At 36.5% G+C, this 20894-nt stretch overlaps 1 protein-coding gene and 1 non-coding gene across 4 annotated transcripts in view; one reads left to right on the top strand and one right to left on the bottom strand.

Annotated features, from left to right (window-relative positions):
• Positions 1–20894, bottom strand: part of LOC149076142 (cell adhesion molecule Dscam1-like) — a 600278-nt gene that overhangs the window by 444655 nt on the left and 134729 nt on the right. The gene's annotated exons all lie outside the window — the stretch shown is intronic.
• On the top strand, positions 18865–18937 carry TRNAR-UCU (transfer RNA arginine (anticodon UCU)). Its single transcript has one exon. It is a non-coding gene; the product is annotated as a tRNA-Arg (tRNA).

Raw genomic sequence — 20894 nt, 5'->3', positions numbered from 1 at the left:
CACACAACGCCGTAATATATGTGTTTTATTTCATTTTTATGTCGTATTTAAGAAAAGCTCAATTTCCTTGATTTGTCAAATGATTGCGTCTGATTTTAGAGTGACCACGTTTCAGTGATATGAATCCGAGGTGCCATATTAACAAACCTTGCATTGGTATTAGTAAGGGAGAAAATTTAGTGTCCGGCGATTGGTCGCAATGAGTGACGAAGTTACTACGGAGTTCTTGATGAAGTTCAAAATGAAGGTAGAATGTTGATTTTTTTTTCCTTTTGCTTACCGTTCTTTTTCAATTTCTAGCTTGTTGCAGATGTTTTTTTTTTGTTTCTATTCTTATTTTAAACTAGCTGCAATACCCGACACTGCTAGGTTTTCGCTATGTCAGGGCCGTCTCAAGAGCCTCATGGGAACCCGTGAAAATTTATCTTTCTAAAGCCTCTTATCTGACTATAAATACCTACTTACTAATTTATACCAATTTATATGCTTAATCTCGAAAATCCTAATCAGGTTGTATTATCATGAAGGTGTTCTTTGCACTTGAGGCCCCTGGGTCATGTTCCAATGAGCCCATGCGTTAAGACGACTCTGCTCTATACACTGGGAGTATCGAAGAAGCGAAAAACCGATATAAAGGAGTAAACATGTCTGAAACTCATTATTTGGGAACCACGGTAACCAAAATAAACATTCCAAAAATTATGGTTTAGTACGAGAAGTCCTTGTTGCCCGACAGTTTTTCGCTCATTTCGGGCATTTCGTTCCAATCGTTCAAGTCGGGTATATTATGTGAAATTTGGCGACGATATCGGCCCAAAACAGTAGATTTGTATAGAGAACATACTGAAACGCGATGTCAAACCTCGTTAGTGCGTCACCCGGTTAACACGTCACTCCGCTTACCTGGTCACCTTTGGGAAGTCCCAATTATCCTCAGACAGGAATTGGCACAGCTATGGCTTACTCCGTTTAAAGAGTCACTCCGCTTACTAAGTCATATTTTTGCTCTCCCAATAGTGACTCATTAACGAGGTTTGACTGTTTATGAATTTTATTGTTTGGTTTTCTAATTAAGGCAAAAAAAGTCACCATTCTTCCTTCATTTTGAGCTTTACCAAAAACCTATCAGTCATGGGTATTGTTCTTTTTTTTGTTCCTTATGAGTACGTGTGCACTTTTCAAGGTTTTACGCGATCTTCATACCCGAAATTAATTTATTTTTTTGCCTTGAGCAAGTTGTTGCACAACGTCAGTGCTAATTTCGTCTCTTTGGAATGAATAAAATATCTCTGACAATTTTGAGATGTGGTTTTTTTCGAAGTTTTCTTTTGCGCACACCAACCCCTTAGTGAGATCTTCTTATGCTTATCATTTATGGTGCTACAGGAACCGTGGCTTTTCAACGCCATTCATGGTTTTTTACTGAGCCGATCATTTTTCGGTGAATTAAAGTAAGTATTGCTATTCAAATTTTTCGAAATTTTGTTGCTGTAACCGTAACCGTGAGAGCTTAGTTTTTGTTTGTCTACTCATTTTTGAGCGCATGTTCTGAGAAATACCAATGTCCCGAATTCCATTCACATTAGTTGATTTTTGCGCTCACTTGGGGGCTCGTATATCGTCAAAGTTAGTTTATGACTACAATGTATTTTAGTTTGTTCATCAAAAATCAGTGACAGAGATAATCAAATTAAGCAGTTTTCTTTTTGTTTCCTCATTTAAGACTCGCATCGCATTCCTTGGAAGGAAGCCGACAACTTCAGAACTGAAAATCAGATGGAGTTGATTTCTTAAGAATTAAAGTTTGAAGTATCGCATTTATATTAAGACATTATGCTCTGTATTTACGCATACTTCTCTACCTCTGTAAACAAAGATTCAATGGTTATGCAGATACGCGAAGAAAACCGTGCACTTAACAATGTTTGTCCGACGCCCCATACCCAGAGGTTGAAATAATCTTCTCGCTAGCACACACATACACACTCGTGCCATTGAAGGTTAGACCTCCGCCAAATAAATGCATTTCGAGACACAAACTCTTAATGTACAAATTGACGCCCGAATGGGTAATTAGAATGCCAAATGGGTTGCAAATGGGTGGGGACGAACTTTTCGAAAACGACGATAAGGCAGATAATATACTAAAAGAGCGTAGGCTGTGTGGAAATGGGTGTTCGAAAATGACACAACTTCGAATTTTCTTGTCTGGAAAGTAAGTAGAAGGTGGAGGACACATTTTAAAGACATGTCTTGGTATCCACCCGCGCCCAATGACGGCGACGTCGACGGGTTATTTTCCTGTTCAGACGTGGTAACTCCTTATCTCGTCATCTCGACACATTGTCTTCTCGGTGACGACGCTCGAATCTTATTGAATAGCGCTTTGACATCGAACGAACGCCCTTTAAGTTTTGTAATCTATGCATTCATTATTTTATACTGATGCCAATGTGTTTCCTTTTTTAAAAAAAATCTTTCCAATGGTATATTTTCCTTAATGAATGATTGCACAAACGGAGTAGCGGGACACGCGATGCATACCTAATGCGTTTAATAGCTATTTCATAACAAAAGCACATGCAAAGTTGATTCTCTGAATTTTATGGTTCGTATTAAGACAATGGAAAATCTCGGTGGAGTTATCGAATGATCATTGAACGGTTTTCTTCTTTTATATTAGTTCCACTTACCGACATCTTGATGATAAGTAAAATAAAGTATATGTTGCTTGCGTAGTAACAATGTGAAAGAAACCTCATAGTTCATGAATTAAGGACAAATGATCTCTAGATATTATACACATACAGTAACATAGACATTGAAAAAAAATTGATGGATATTGCTGAAGAAATTTCGAAATCCCTATTCCATTTTGCCATTCATGCACCCTGTTTCAGTGCCCTAAACGTATTATTGTTTGTAATAAGATGGCAGGAGCCATAATTCATAAGATCGATAATTTTAAATAATGCCTTTTTTGTCTTTTCCCAAGTTTCTTCCAACTGCGAAAGATCAAAATGCTTGTCTTCCAGCGTTATGATACTTCACCGATTCACTTGGTTGTTGTATGCAAGATCACGTAACACATTCACTCGTCACATAAGTGAGTGTCAAACCTTTCAAACTGAAAAAAATGAGGTTTTAGGGCTGAAGTTTCTTCCAGACATGGCTTCAGCCAACAAAATGGGGTGATATTCTGAATATGCATTAGATGCAGATTGTTTATTTTTCTTTTAGCAAATTTTATCACTATTCCATTTTAGTGACGATCCTTGCTCTCTTGTGGCATTTATCCTCGTATTTTTTGTTAGAAACTTTCAATTAATATAATAAGAGTAATAGAGTTGACCGAACGAAAAAGGTAACGAGAGTCCCTGACGATAAAGTATACCTACTGGTAACAAACAGCTGCTTTGACCCTGAAGGTAGAGAGTACATTGTTAGAAATACAAGAAGACCTTAGACCAGTGATTTTCAAACTTTTGTCACCCGTGGCTCTCTTGCCAAATTTAAGGTTTATACTCGGCTCTCCAGAATATTTTTGTAGGTATTTTTCCATATAAAAGAACCTCTTCAAAACATAAATATTTACACAGATCAATGTCTCCAGCTCGCCACGATGCTCCTGACGAAGGTTGGTAGTGCCCATAGGAACCACGACGCACACTTTGAGAAACATTGCATAGTCCAAGGGTCCTTAACCTTTTGTGTCCCACGAACCCTTTGTACACATGAGATGAAAGCCAGAAAACCCACTTGTCAATAAGATGAAAGACAAAGACCTCCTTGCTAATGAGATAAAGCCATGATTTTTGGACCGTCCTTACAGAATTATTTTCAGTACATAATCTAAAAAAAGGTAATTGTTCCCTCACCTAAACTCACAGAACCCTCCCCCCCCCTGAAACGTCTCCAAGGTCTCCTGGTTAATAACCACTGGCTGTAATGAGAGCCTGATCATCCACAATTTCCTTGAAGTCCGAGTGACGCGGTGGTAAGATTCTCGTCACGCCTAGGGTTCGAACCGGAAGAAGAATATAGAACAAGATATTTTCCCTAACGAGCGTGAGGCGACCGATAGATGGCGAATTCATTTCCAAACAAACTCGTTAATGCCAGTAAATTGAGGTATAGCGATATGACCGGAATTCTTATGTGATGAAGAAGTGCCTAAGTAAGGAGCAGAGTCATCTGCCATTGAAGAAGATGACCAAGCTGAAGCTGAGTGAAGTTACTGGACGACTTGAGGTTAAGGAATCCTTCGAGAGCCTAATATCACGCTGATGTAATTTGTACGTGGTATCACAAGCAGTACACGTTAAAAACATTACTATCGGCTATCACAAAAAGAGCCATGCATTTTTCTACTGTTCTCGACAGTTTACACAAATTTTAAATTTGATCACACCCAGTTTATTCATGGTTTTTTGATATTTTATGTCAAGGGTGTACAACCTCCGGTTTGTGGGCCAAATGTGCCCCCCCCCCGAGGTGTTTCACCCCGCCCGCGAAACTTGTTCCAGAGAAAAATATCATAACACATAACGCGATAACTACCTAGGATGTCCATGTTTATTTCATAAAAATACGGGATATTGTTGCCAAAGGTGAATAAAAATTGCCAAATACAGCCGAAAAAATTGTTCAAGGAAAGTTGTTATTTACAGCCAAAAAATTGTCATATTGTTAAAGGCAAGTAAAGTTGACTTTTTCAGCATATCTAAAAAAATTGTCGAAGGGAAGTAGTTCCCATTTAAACCCGAAAACATTTCAAAGGCAAGTAAAGTTGCCAACTATCACTAAAGTTGCTGAAAAATCGCTAATCACGGAAAAAAATGCGTGCACTGCAAGTCAAAATGAAATTACCCCAAAAAAATACGCATATATTTTTGACAAAAAATATGTGGGATGAATAAATTTGTGTGTCAATAATTAATTATGATAGAGTCGCAATTATATCATAATAAAGTTTTATAAAATAAAAAGGTGGCATAGCCGACACTAGTGGAATGTGCCACAAAACACATATCACATGGCTACAATATAAATACAAATTTCTGGCCAGCGACAATTACCGCATACCTGCACCTATCAAAAGGTGCACCCCCTGTTTTAAGTGGTCATAAAAAATACCAAAGTACAATTTATTGTGATTCTATTGTGTATATGACATAAATGAAGTCGTCATTCTTCGTATAGGAAAAACGTATACCTGAAGTTTTTTCCAAGAAATCGTGAAATCATCGAATGACTGGGAAAACGAAGGACAGATATAGAGTGAAGACTGCGTTTTCTCTCCGTAGAGACGTCCTCGGTGGAAAGAAAAATTTAAAATTCATGCCTTGGTCTTCGGCATGCTCTTTCTTCTTCTTCATCTCCTTTCAACACCACAGAGATATGTTTTTTTCCCCCTACAGGAAATTCGTTCATTCCAAACCTCGCGTGGATGGAAAAGATGGAGGAAAAATTATTCCAGATCCATCGGAAGTAAATGGATTTTTTCCATGACCAAACCATTCCGAGAAAAAGTTTTTTTTCCCCCATCACTTCTTTATCCGGAAGTGCAGAAATGCTGCAAACGCGAGAATTTCAGAGTCCTTCTCTATGGGAGAAAAATAAAATAGAATAAAATCGATTTAGCATGGAATTCACTACATTTTTTTTTTATGTGGGACCACCATTCTTCGATCCACAATTTTCCCACATATGCGTGAGAAGTGGTGACAAATCAAAAAAAAAATTGAGGAATAAGATAGATTATGAATCCATATGTCTTCCTCAAACAAGTGAAATTTATGACTGAATTTATTATTGTTTTTTTTTCAATGGCACCAGACACGCGAAATACCCACTCAAAGCGTTTTCGTCACTGCTATAAATCAGACTTTTCCCTATTATTGACTGATAATAAATTCAATGAAAGACTGAATGAATGAACGCCAGAACTTTGCCACTGGACTTATCCCGTTGCCGAGATCTCTTCCAGCCCAGCTTCGTGGCAGAGTCTGGAACACTTTATTTAGTGTAAAAAAAAAAAAAAGCATACAAACTTTTTTACAACATATTTTCCCCGGACAATTGGGTAGTGTCGCGGTTAACAAATTTTGTGGTGATTACAGACGAGATGGGATTAGGAGTTGGAGAAGTTTCGGGGTTTAGTTAAGATGAATGTACACATATGAAGATGGAGGTATGTTTTAAAAGCAATTGACCCCCCCCCCCTCAGCCATCTCATCAATGAAAGACTGTGAATGATGTTTGAATAATCACTCATTGAAATCATTCCTATTCAAAAATTAAAGTTTTAATCACTGATAACCAGTATCCCAAAGTAGCTTAAAATTTTCTAGTCACGTATTACCTTGATGATCCTTTTACTTCAGTATTCAATTTTTTTTTTTTCTAGCTGATAATTTTTTTTAATTGTTAATGTATGTAATGTAGCACATATTGAAAGCCGGACAAAATATTTAAAAAAATCTCTTTCGAATTGTACTGCTTACACGACGTTCAAAGCCGCAAAAATCATGTATAAAAATGTATTGGAATAATATTACTTTCCAAATATAAAAATACTTTTTTCGTAATTCAAACTATGGTAAGGAAAAAAAATTTGGATTGCAAACTTCATAGTAAAGAAATACCAACAAAACATATTAACAAATCAACGAAATCACAGTCATACATACTGTGCAAACAAAGAGTTGTTGTCATTAATTGTGACATCTACCAGCAAATTCAAATTATGAAATGGAAAGAACATGGCCTGTGTGGCCAGAGTTGTGTCGGAAAAAGTTAGCAAAGGTTAATACATGTGGTCCCCCTTGCCCCCGTGCCCGTGTTCCAGACTCTGCCACGAAGCTGGACTGGAAGAAATCTCTGCTACGGGATAAGTCCAGTGGCAAAGTTCTGGCGTTCATTCATTCATTGCCCCCGTGCCCGCAAGTATCACCTCGCTCGCGTCGTTCTCCCCATGGAGACAGCCAGAGAAGAATAGAATTTTGTTTCCTAAAACACATATAAAAAACACCTTCAGAAAAAAAACACCTTAGACGGCACAATACTATGTACCACTTTAATTTTGACCACCAATTTTCGAAAACGAAATTTATGTAAAATAAGCATCCAATCCGAAATGTTTTCAAATGAAAAAAGAAATTCAGATTAGAAAGCTTATTCAGTTTTATGAGATGAATTTTTTCGGTGCAGCTACAAGAACCATGTGAGAAATGCAATAAGGTGTCTATAACCATAAGGTTCAATCCGTTAGAAATGCTACAGATTCATATTGTTCTATGAGTTCGGTGGGGAACAAAACACACACACACAGTTTCCTTATTTTATTTATTTATTTTCTTATAAACAAAACGAAACGAAGCGATAAATAAAAATATAAAAAGTGGAGGGGAAAAATCTTTAAGGTGTGTTTCCTCCTCCATAATATTTTCCTTCATGGATCGGGGAATGACGTATTTGATTTGAATCCATTCGAAAATAACACGTACTTGGGAATTCTGATCATAACGAAACTGTCCAAAACTCTGACCAGAATTTCTACCGATATTTCACGGATATCGTCCCTTTCTTAGATGCTCTAGGACAGAGTTTTCTAAACTTATTTGTGTTATCACCCAATTCACAGATTTTTCTCCCCCCCCTCATCGCCAATTACCAACCCGTACGATCCATGTTGTGCTTGCAGCTTCTATTGCTCCTTCCACACCCTGGTCAGTTCCATCATCACATAGGAACGATATCACCCACTTTGGGAAACACTGCCCTTAAATGTGAAGAATTTCGATGAATTCTTATGAGAAAATTTATTATATTGGAGAAAAATGATACCTTCGTATAATACAGGGTGAGCGGGAAGTCCTTGATACGTATAAAAAATTAATAGTAAATCAACTAATTTTTTTTTTGACATAAATAGGTGCGGTTTGCACTAAATACTTATAACGACTTGCGTTTTTTTCCCCCTTGACAAATTTAAAAGAAAAACATTCAAATTTAACTCACAGGTGGCGCTGTCAAATTGAAAACTCGATCACAAAACAAATTTCACTCTTTGTGAACTGTTGTAAACTGAAATACTTATTTAAAAAATTTATCAAAAAAACTCTAGACTATGATAAGAATTTTAATGCAAATCTCACCTCTTTTTAAGTCAATTGGTTTATTTCTTATTAACTTTAAAAATGTGTCCAGATCTTCTCGCCCACCGTCCGTTCAATTATGAAATTCGCTTAAAACTGTTTCTTCACTTTTGATATCCCAATATAACGTATACACTACACAGCGCAATATACAAAAGACTATCCATACTTAGAATAAGACAACCATAAATACGTTATGGGCATTGTATAGTATTTTATCATGTGTATAAACATTCAAGGAAACAGTTATTTTCCGGATATTATGCTGAGGTGAGCTCGGAAAGAAAAGTCATCACGTCTCCGCCGGGAATCGAACCCACCGTCGAGGAGAAAAACCGTCCCGCCCGGGGGCCATTTCCAGAAGTTAAGAGAGGCTACTAATGCCTCTACTTCAGCGCCTCACGACACAGTGCGTGAAATTAGGTAGGCAGATTCATGTGGTGTAGATGGTAGCATGCTTGCCCGGTATGCAAGAGGGCCTGGGTTCGAGTCCCGGCGGAGACGTGATGACTTTTCTTTCCGAGCTCACCTCAGCATAATATCCGGAAAATAACTGTTTCCTTGATATCTCTGGTTGAGAAAAAAGCCATCTATATCTCTCCAAACCGTCCCACCCGGGGGCCATTTCCTGAAGTTAAGAGAGGCTACTAATGCCTCTACTTCAGCGCCTCACGACACAGTGCGTGAAATTAGGAAGGCAGATTCATGTGTCTCCAGTGGTGTAGATGGTAGCATGCTTGCCCGGTATGCAAGAGGGCCTGGGTTCGAGTCCCGGCGGAGACGTGATGACTTTTCTTTCCAAGCTCACCTCAGCATAATATCCGGAAAATAACTGTTTCCTTGATATCTCTGGCTGAGAAAAAAGCCATCTATATCTCTGTATAAACATTGTTTATAATTTTTGTGATTGTGTTTTCAATTGTGTTGCTGTATTTTTTTGAAATATATGACATCCATATTTGTTATGGGCATCTTTTTCTCAGCCACCTCGTTGGGCATTTTGCCTGTTGTGGCGTTGTATTTGTATTTGTAGTCAGGAAGCCACGATTTCCACAGTTATAAAAATTATTACATCATTTCAACATTGGATCGTAATGTTTATTTTTTGATAAAATGAGGAACAATCGATATTCGTTGTAACGATCCCTCGTTGTTCGTAGAATGGACATACATAGTAACGCTGCAACAGGCGTGGGATATCATGTTTCTTTACTGTTTCCTAGTGTTTTAATGACAAAGATCTGTTAACTGAGAAGTATACAAGCCAGCTTGGTTTACGTACACTGACGGTAATGCTAATATAATAATAAAGATCTGTTCTTAAAAGACTCGTGCAAAATAACATACTTTATACAGAGGCGTAAGCAAGGGGGTGCTTTTGGGAACGCATGCTCTCCCTTCCCATCAAGCTGATCAAAAATTAGAAAAAAATGTTAATATTTCCGTGAAATATACAAAAAATATTTTTTCGAAGAACCCATATTTTCCGAAAGACCCCTTAACATGCTGTAAATTTAAATACTTTTTTAAGGGTGGTGACTCAAAATTTTTCGCGAGGGAAATTTTTTGTGCCCCCCCCACCCCCCGAATGGTCGATCCTCTTTACGTACCTGCTTCATATATTTTCTATGATATTATTTTTACATAATCTCTTATATTTAAAAAAAAAAACCATTTCATACGTTGTCAAAAAGATATGTTTTACCAAGAAAAACATGCGTTTGAAGTATATATTATATTTTTATATAAAGTGCTTTTATTCGATCTCGCCAATTTTTTTGCTGGTTTTTTTTATTTCTTTGAAGACTTTAAACGATTATCAAGAACATTTTCAAGAATTTATAAAAGACTGAGAAACACGTTTAGAAAAAAATAATCGAAATTCTTTTATCTTTATGTATGTATATATATATACATAAAGATAAAAGAATATAGTAATGCAGGAAATTTTTTTATTTCTTTCATTGTTATTCACTTTGTTGTTGTGAGAATGCAAAAAAAAAGTTTTATATTTTAATTCTTCTTTCCTATCACTTGATGTAATCTTTATTCTCTTTCAACTCCTACTCTTTCTAATTTACTGTGTGTGTGTGTTTGGAACTAATTTTTTTCTCTTTTTCTGAACCGATGTTTGTTTGTTTCCTGATTTTTATTTTGATCTCTTAGTGCGGATTTTCTTCAGAATAAAAGTGAAAATACCAAAAAAAAACAAAAAAACTTAACCTTCACTACGGAATCGAATTAAGTAAAATTAAGTTAAAGCTAACTTCCAGCTTGTAAAATTGAGTAAATTAATTAAGTTTCACCTCATAACTATTTATTATTGTCATTCGAGGTTTTTCATGTTTTTTTTTTATCTGATATTCTAGTATGATGATAGATAAATTGATTGTAAAAAATAATTGGCATAGGTACCGTTACCTTTTTTTAATGTTGCGAAAATATTTTCATTGCATTTCGGATTTTAAATCAAGATTTCAAGTAGTTGTTTTTTATTATAATCAATGATGAAAAAAAAGTTATAAAGATTTTACAAAGAAATAAAATAACAAAAAAAACACATACCGCATCATATTGAATGAGATATTGATCATACGAAAATAATAATCACACCTGTGATGCAGTATTTCAAGTCATAAAATAAGCCACGAATATAAAATATTGTTCAAAAAATGTGTAAATTTTTACATTTGTATAAAAATAATAATATCTATATATATGTCTATGTTTTCTCCAAAAAATTACCTTTTTGGTGGTATAATATTTTATTTTGCTTAATAGTAGTGTGTAATTAGAGTTACCTAAGCAGTCTACAGTCTCAGCCATGCTCTCGACCCCCCCCCCCCCCATCCCGCAGCTGAGCCTCTCGGCTGGGATTTTCAACTGGTCCCAGGCCAGATTTTCCTCGGGTCCCTATGTGGTGAATTTATAGTGTCAAATAAGAACAAATCATAAGAATCGTAAGAGTCATGGCCTCAACTTTCCAAGTGGCATTGACGAGATATCTCGCCTCCTTAAGACCCTCTTATTTCGGCCGAGTCAAGAGATCTCTATAAAGCAAGCTTTTCTCGCGAACATGTGTTCCACTCCCCCCCATTCCCTACAACTCTCTCAAATCAACTGCCAGTGAGCGGAGTCAGCTTTTTTCAGAGTTTGATAACAGAACGAAAGAGACAATGCTTTTTCCGGTGACTTCGGTTTAGTATTGGGATATACGTGCAGTAAAAATAATAATAGAAGCCAAATTATTTCTCTTCGTCGATTGTTTTATTTTATTATTTTTGGAGTTCAGGAAGGAGAAGACGTGTGTCACCTCGAAAATAGGGGAAAAATAGTCTTCTTGAAAAAAAGAGCGGCATTTCGCACAGGCGTTTGGCGATTTCTACTGTGGCAATTATAAAGCGGATCAATGGAGTTTCAAAAACCACTGAAAGGTTTAACTACCCATCAGAAAGCTATGAAAGTATAAAAACGTCTAGAAAGAAATTGAAAGCAAATAAAATCTCAGTTTCAACATTTACCACATGAAGGGGAGGAGGGGGGGAGTTCTGTGAAAATTTAGTGCACGTGATAAATTTTTACAAATGTATAACCAAAGTACACAAGCTTCGCGTCAGGGTATCCAAACATATCAATCATAACCATTTGCGTTCTTATTTTTTTCACTACTACTAGTCGACGCTCGTTTTTACGAATCCTGACGGACGTGAAAAATGGTTAATATCAAAAGTTCGTAAAATAAAAGTTCGTTCAAAGAAATAGTACCGTATTTTATCGTGTATAAGGAGCCCCTTCCCTGATTTTCGGGGCTTACGATTGGCTGAAAAATGTTGAAATGGTATATCGATAATATCGTTAATAATACCTGTATTACTTATCCATGTACAAAAAAACGCTCCTATTTTTAAGTCACAATTTTTGACAAAAAAACGGTATATTGTTTGAGACCAGAACATTGTTTCGGAAAAACGTTCAGTTCGTAAATTGGAGGCTCGTACAATTCGAGCGTCGACTGTACTACTTAACCATATATGTACCTCGTACACATTCCTCTGCGAAATTTCTAATGAATTGGCACATGCGGGAATGTGTTTTCTGAGTGTATGCATGGTCTTAACGTATTTATGATATCAAAATTGTTTTTTTTTTTTTTTGTGTTCTGCTAGTGCTGCCACCCGTCTTCCATATTTTAAAGTAAAGATGAAAGATGCTTGAATTATCATGTTATGACAGTATCGTGTAGTAAGTGCGCCTGCTCTCTGCGGAGAGACCTTCTAAAACGGGAGAACGGGAGTTGGAAAACCCCAAAAAAAAACCAACATCACCACTGTGCCATCAAGCTTAATTTCTCGCTAAAGACTGATTGTATACAACGTGCTTCGCTGGTGAAACTCTTGTACGTTCAAGCGGGGATTTTCCGTCTTCAAAGGAGCTTCGAAAATTCTCCCCATTCTCAACTAAGACTTTCCTGAAATTTAATAATTTTCTGGTGAATAGTTACGCTGTAAAGGTCTTAGAACTTGTATGTGTCCTATTCAATGGGAATTTAGTCGACGTCTTTAGTAAACGGAGTTGCCAAGTGAGTTGATTTTCAAACTAACCTTGTGTGGGAAACACTCACAAACTGTCACCTCAGAAAGATTGTACAATGCGTTTGTTACAAACTCTCCGTCAAGTTATACAATGATCGATGGCCTGTTTGGCTTTCTATTTTCCTTTCACTCTTTTTCTATTCTTTTGGTTTCTCTGTTTCCAGAAAATGTTTCCTGAAGACGCGAAAGAAACAAATGTTACTCGAGTGTGAACTCACCAATGAGCAATAATTAATCTTATATGCAGAAAACGAAAAAACAAGATTTCTTATTTCTTTTCGTTTTTCCATCTTCATAGAGCATTTTAGTTCGAAAAGCATTTTTTTATAATACATAAGTGGGTTACATCGTAAACATTGCAAGCTAACTTGATCCTTTTTTGAATAGCCTATCAAAGACAAATATTTTTAAAACAGAAACAGAGAAGTGTTATATATATATATGCATATATATAGTGTTATATATATATATATATATATATATATATATATAAAAAAGGAATAAAACGATTTTCTATACCATGAACAGATTTCATGATATAGAAAATACCACACATAAAAATACTGTACTTTTTTTCCCCCCGCAGTAAATTGCGATTAAAGCTATTGTCGATTAGGACTGAGCTGTCGAGCTTTTAATTAGAAAAATACTAGCTTCAAAGAATGATAAAAAATATTTTTATTGGAAAGAAATATTTAGTATTTTATATCCTTAAAATGAAGCTATAAAACCACATTGAGACATAATCCAATGCATCTATATATAAAATATCGATAACCTTGATACCCTCACAATTACAGTGAGAATAACTCGGGACGAGCTTTAATGCAATTTAATTAGGTATTTTATTGCTTTCCTCACGTAAACATCAAATTAAGCGGTTTATTACTTGCTACGTTGCCAATAAAATCGACGTCCTGGGAATTTTCGGGCCTGTGAAAAAACTCCTGTTATCATTTAGTTGCTTTGAATTTTTTTTTCCTCTTAAATTGTGTTAACTCCAGTAAAATAAAGCCTTTTAAATGTATCCAAAATTCACTTTTACTGTTACAGATACATTTTAGACGTCCTCATTCAAGATATAACATGTAAAATTAACTCAAAATTTCATACTTAACTGCACATGCAACCTCATAAACTTTCCTCTAGGAAATTTCTAAGGAATTGATATATTCAGGAATGTGTTGTGCGTATATATGTGCGGTTCTAACGTATTTATATTGTCAGAATCATGCTTGCTTGGCATACCAGTGATGCTACCTGTTTTTTATATCTTGAAGTATAAATTACTAATGCTATTTTCACTTCAAAATGTGGACATTTTTAAAATTTCATTCAACAGCTTTTGGTATTATCGGGATGTTGAACATTAAATGGCTTCTTAAACGGCGTATCAGAAATCATTGAACCCCAACCCCGGGGGGGGGGGTCATATAACAATGTCATATAATAAAAGATATGACATTTTACTAGGGGGGAGGAAGTAAAATGTCATATCTTTTTTATGAGGATTTTTTCCGCGTTTGAGTTGGTGCAAAATTAATGGGAAGGGTGGATCTTGCACCATGCGACCCGTGTGGCCGCATATAGGAAAGGTGCCAAATTCAAGCTCAAAGGGCAAAGAAAGCTTCGTCGATCAAAAGTTCCGTGGTCGGAGCGCCAAAAATATGTCCCACAAAACAAGTAGAGATTTTTCCCTCGAATCATCCCTGGGGGGTTAGTGGGATAAAAATGTATTCCATCGAGAAATCAGCTTTACAAAATGTCTGAGCTTGTCATTGATAATATAAAAGGTTTTTAAAAAGGATAGATATTTCGTCAATGCAGCTGCGAGGGTTAAGGCATATCTAACTGAAAAATCCGAAAAACCTTCTGAATGACAAAATTTTGATATTATTAATACTGAATTTCAATAAAACTCTTCATAAAGCTCATTGAATATACATCATACTTCTCGACTCATTATAGAACTTTGATTCCGGTAAAGCTTGCTGTATTTTACCAATATATTACGAAGTGAATCCCCTCTAGTCATTCATTCGGGATCATGTGCACTCCTGCATGATCCTAGCTGAAAGAATATCATGTGTTCTGATCTTCGAATTAGCATGGGTCTAAGAACCAATAGATAGATGCATTCTGTCGATTCTCAAAGAACCTTTAGGGTTCTTTCTCCCGTGACTTCGGATAATTTCATGGCTTTTCATTGGAACCTTTGATGATGAGTTCTCTCAATAACCACCAATGAGTATGCGTGCGTATGTGTGTTAGCATATATATATATGTCTCCCTTACAACCAATTACGCTCCTGAAGGAAATAGATTATTAATAACTTGAAATTCCCTATCCTCTAAGAATCACTAAGTCAAACGAAAAGATGGTAGATGATGATGGAGGTACAGTACCAATATACAGAGAGGTAAATTGGATGATGGTAGTGATCGTAGAAGAGAGAGAGAGAGAGAGAGGCCGATGCAATCCTTCAAAATCAATGGCCTCCTAGGTTTCTTCTTCTTCTTTCAAAAGTTTCGACGATCAACAATTTTCATTAATCTTAGAGGAAGAAGACGTCCTCGTCGTCGTCGTCTTCGTCGATTCTTAGTGGAGAACGGCAGCAGTTGCAGCACAGGAGGCTGCATTTGATGTTCTCAAGGACGACAGATTGACGAGATGAAGAAGATGGCATAAGCAGAAACCAATTTCGGATATTCCCCCGAAGAAGCGAAAAAAATTGATTTTTTTTTCCTTTTAACAGTGGAGCAAGAAAACAATTTTTCACCCTATTTGATATCTATATAGAAAGCTTTATGATAAATAGATATATGGCTACCCTTCTACCATTTCTTTCATTTTCTACGCAATTGTCGCAACAATTACTCAATGGGTCGCAATTGATACAGTAAAAGGTAATTTCAGTCCTTACGGCATAAGAAGTTATAAAAAAACATTAGGAATAAAGACAAAGTAATATTCTCTTAATTCTCTTATATTTGCAAAGTTTATTAGTAACATTTTTTTATCCGGGTATGTTCTACCGATTTATCCTTAAAGAGAGTTTGATCAGCAGTTGCGATCGGTCTTCAAGTTAATTAAAATGTTTCAAGTTTAATTACTTTTTCGTCCATAGCAAATGACTATTGCTACTATTTGACCGAACGTGCACGTTGTATTCATTCATCTGCGAAATTTCTAATGAATCCGTACATGCCGGAATGGGCAGGTGGTAAATAATTGAATTGCCATGTTATGTAAGAGTACAGTAAAACCTCACTTTTGCAGACACCGGTGGGGATACGTCCATAAAAAATGTGACCGTTAACCAGGGGTTTGAAATGCTTACTTTTATTACACAAGGGGAAATTATTGTTTGGCCACAAAAGAGGGAGTGACCGCATATGAGGGGTTACCAGGGTTTTTACTGTATTACGTTATGCCTGCTCTCTACGAAGAGACACAAGTGATGACTACTAAACCACACATGCACCTCGTTCATATTTCTCCATGGAACCTCTAACGAATTGGTACAAGTTGAAATGTGCGTGTACGTTCTGAACCTAACGTGAAATTTCTTTCTGTGCAATGCTTATTGTAGTGCCTTACTATACAGTGCCACCTGTCACCTATTTTTTTGACTATGAGTGAAGTGTACTGTTTCTCTGTGTGGCGAGACTTTTTAACGTAGAGATTGGCTAATGACTAAACGGTACTTGGAGACATGATTCTCGTTAGGGAGGACCCCCCCCCCCCCACAACCCACACGAAGCCGTCCAAACTCAAATTGCATAGGAATTAAGCAGGGGTTATTTACAGTGGTCCCCGGATCACTTGAGTAGTTGAGTAGTTGAGAATATCGTTATATCAGGAGCTGTATAACATTAGAATTTAGGCAATTCCAAACAAAATTTGAAAAATATAGTTGTAGAGGGATTTATCGTTACGTCGACTATCGTTGCAGCGAGGTTTCGCGGTATTTTGTCATATCAAGAGGTTCGAAATCATATTCACTAACAATTTGGTTACCAAATTAGGCTTAATCATTTGTTGATTGAGCAGACTAGAACTTTACTGAACAATGAAAATGTGTAATGTAACTAGTACTCAAATTTGTCAATTAGGCGTTTAGAAAACAACGAATAATTCTTATTTTGCACCTGATCCTCAAGATGATTCCCAGATGCAAATACACATTTCTGTCCATCGAGCATTATTTCATTATAATTAATTGAGAGGGAATAATGGGCTCTTTTAGAATTTTAAAAACATGACAAAACGTAAAGATATCTTAAATGTCCCCAACGCCATTAAAATTCCGTAATCGACGCTTCTCAAAATCTGGCTTTGGGCGAAAAAATTTCGTTTTCCCCCTATTAACGTCAATCGAAAGTTTCACCCTCTAGACATCGGCGCACCAGACGTCTAGCTTTCTAAAGCTCTCCTTTAGACAGACAATCAATCTAACGAACCTAAATTAAACGACTGATAACAGCGACGTCGTTGTTTTTTAATTAAAACGCGTGCACTTTCCTCTCCTAGATCGATGATTAAAAAATTTTTTTAAAAAGTATATTTTTGTGCATTGATTCAATGAGGAACAACATCAAGTGAATAAGTACTATCTTTGATGTATAGAGGGTGAGAATTTAAGTTTGTTTCCGCTCAAATAACTCGTGAACCGTTAGTTGTAGAAAAATGCTTTCAATTAGTAAAAGTTATCTAAACGTATTTTTATTTTATTTTACGTAGTTTGTATAGGGGGAAAGTAAGAAAAAGAAGTCTGAAAACTCGAGATTTTGAAGTTGCATTATATTTATCAATCAATACGATTCAACCCCATAAAAATGTGTTAAATATTTTATTTTTGAAAAGAACGAATGCAAATTGTGCTCTCAGTATAGTTTTAATTGAAACAATACAAAAACACAGTAATTTAACTGATTAGAGTCAAATTTTCAATTAGTTACGACGAACAATTGACGGTAAAATATACCTGCTGTTCGCTTTTATTTTATTGTTATTTACAAGCAGATGAAATTTTCTTAGCAAAGTTGATAGGTTGTTTTTTCAAATCCTATCAGTTTTGTGTGATTTAAAAATCTCTTAACACTTAAGATTTCAGCAGCTCTCAAAAAATCACTCCGACAAGGAATCAACTCTTTCTCGATTAAAAAAAAAGTTATTGCGCTAATATTGCCGTATTTTATACTGAAATGACACTAAAAGATGCACTTCATAAAACACTAAACAAAATGAGAAAATTAATTGGTTTAATGGGTTAGAGTCCACCATGTATTTACCGTGCATATTCAAATACTGTATGTACCGAATCATAGAGGGTTGAAACGTTTCTAAATTCTCAGTTGTCCCATCAACTTTCAATATGAGCAATATCTCGACTAATATTGTACTTAGAAACGTGGAAATATCTTTGAGCTCAGTCATGGCCTCCCCTAGGCTGGGATCTTTGCCGTGCCCCACTAAGCTAGACTTTTCACAGGCCATATATATAGTCTATCCATCGTGTGAAAAAAAAACAGAAAAAGATAAACATCGTTCGTGCGAGGAGAAGTCCTGTTAGCACACACCACCCTTGTTGGAGCCGTGGGCTCTAAAAGAAACAAATGCTAGTAGAAACAAGGCAACAACTTACTAACTGAAAGTAAGAGGACTGGAGAACCGTATAAAAAAATTAAATTTTGTATATCAGTACATATACGGCTGCTAGTCAGTGACGTCTTAACGCATGGGCCCACAAGGGAACGGCCGGGAGCCTCGTGAAAATGATATTTGGTTAAATGTTTCGAAATTAAACGTCTTACGAGGTATGGGGGTTTTAAAAAAATCATTTTCCCGGAGGGCAAGATGCTCTTAAGACAGCCCTGCTCTTAGTAAGATAAATATATCGTCCTTCTCATGCCAAAAGCATGAATGTGCAAATTTACAAAACGTGGGATATGGTGTTGGGATGTTTACTCTACCTATGCGTCATGTCATTTCTTTAAAATGCTTTATAACATGCGTTTCAACAGGAGTTAAGCATTCTAGTATTTGGGAAAACAGCAATCAAATACAAATTCTTTTTAGCTTCCTGGTAGGACATGGTATCCTCTCGGGAGTCTCTGTAGCGTAGTGGACAACGCGTTGGACTTCTTATCCAAAGGCCACGGCTTCGAGTCCCGGCAGGGATGTAAATTTTGACTGTGCCACGAAGCTGGGCTGAAAGATTTCTCGACCGCGGGAAAAATTCGGTTTGTCGGAGTTCTGGCATTCATTCAGTGTCCTTTAGGCCACATAGTGTATATGTGTGGTTTTTTTTTCTTTTGTATTTCTTTTTGTTTTGTTATTGTCCAATATTCGTGTACTGTGTATGTGGGGTGTTGTATTTGCGATAAAAACAAAGTAATAATAAGGGATTCAACCAGCTTCAAAAAGTGAAAATTTGGCACGTTATTTCGATGATATTTTTCATAATTAAAACCGTTTCTATAACACTGCTAAACACTGATTTTGTTCTCAAAGATATTTCAGGAATTTTAGAGTGATTTTGGGGCACTGATTCCGACAGACAATTTGTTTCGTCAGACTGACTATACTTCTTAAGATAGAGCGAAAATGAAATTTCAATGGTAATACATAGGCCAAAGCATAACAAAAATCATATTGAAGGTGATGATTATAATAATAAATTCAAGAGTTATTTTATCTGAAACGGACTCAAGAGTTTTCACCCTGTATGTATTTAAAACCTACACGCTCAACCCCTGCGCCCACAGACCAAATGTGGCCCCACGGATTCCTCTGATGTGACCCGCGACCTAAAACTTAATTTTCTAAAAATAAACTAAGTATCACCCGAGTGACTAGCGACCAAGTCTCAGAACACTCAAGTGGTCCGCGGTGCAGTTCTACATCACTCAAGTTACCCGCAGTACATTCTCATATCACTGAAGTGGCCCACGTAGTGCATTTCCAGATCACTAAAAGGACTCTCGTGCAGTTATAAATCACTCAAGTGGCCCGCCCACAGCGCACTTCCTGATCACATAAGTGACCAGCGGTGCCTTTCCAGATAACTGAAGTGACCCACGGAGCAGCTTAAAATCACTCGAGTAGTCCGCAGTACAATTCCAGATCACATAAGTGAGATGCGATATATTTAAAGTTCACTTAAGTGCAGGATTCTAGAGCACTTAAGCGACCCACTGCGCATTTCGAGATCACTTAAGTAATCCATGGCCCATTTACAGATCACTTAAGTGGCCCACGACAAGTTTTCAAACCAATGGAAAGGCCAGCACTCTCCTGAAAGTTGGTCACCCCATGATCTAAAATGGGAATAGAATGTTTGAATCCTTAACATTTCTTCTTCAACAAGAGGCAGATAAGACAAAAAAAAAACAGCATCTACGGGATATCGTCCCTTCCAAACAAGGCATCGCTTCCGGACACAGCCATATTGTTTTCAACCATTTCTCTGTCCTTTCCAAATAGCCGCTCTCTTTCTATTCCTTTCTTTTCCCAGCTTTTGTCCTTTCTGTTCAAAGATTTCTGTCCGTTTGGGAGAATTGGAGGTGGAGGATACATGGCCCGAGAGATGCCTTCCTATTCTTAAAAGATTTTTTTTTCCCTTCATTTTATACGATATTATTTCTTTTCCTATTGTTTTGTCCTTTCTTATTCCCTCCCCCAAAAAAAGAACGATCGTCGATTCAATTGAATGGGATCCGAAGAAATAAAGCACCTTCACAAAAGAGGAAAGACAAGCAAATGGGAATTTAAGCATTTATTTATTTATTTTATTTTTTTTGAAACGGGTGGCAGCAATCAATGCCGAAAATTCCATTTCACTTACTTAATTCGATCATGTTTATCGTATTCGTTCGCCATTCAATCGGGCCTTCCTTTTCCTTTTTGAATGAGGGGAAGAAAAAAAATTTGTTTTAAGGGAAATTTTCTCGTGAACAAAGTAAACGGCTCGAGTATAACCGCGTAATAATGATAAGCGGAATAATTCTAATAATGCCATCGCATGAAACTAATATGATTTTATCTGGTTTTTTTTCCTTCTCCCCAATCCGACATCATATGCATTGGAATTGATAGAACATAAATGATCAAAAGAGTTTTACTATATTTGAGCTTTAC

The sequence above is a fragment of the Pholcus phalangioides genome, unplaced genomic scaffold (genome assembly GCF_987345545.1).
Source record: "Pholcus phalangioides strain wild (caught in Gottingen) unplaced genomic scaffold, Ppha-v1.0 ptg000015l_1, whole genome shotgun sequence".
Taxonomy (NCBI): domain Eukaryota; kingdom Metazoa; phylum Arthropoda; class Arachnida; order Araneae; family Pholcidae; genus Pholcus; species Pholcus phalangioides.
The sequence above is the reverse complement of the archived record's forward strand: the minus strand, read 5'-3'. Positions and strand labels throughout refer to the sequence as shown.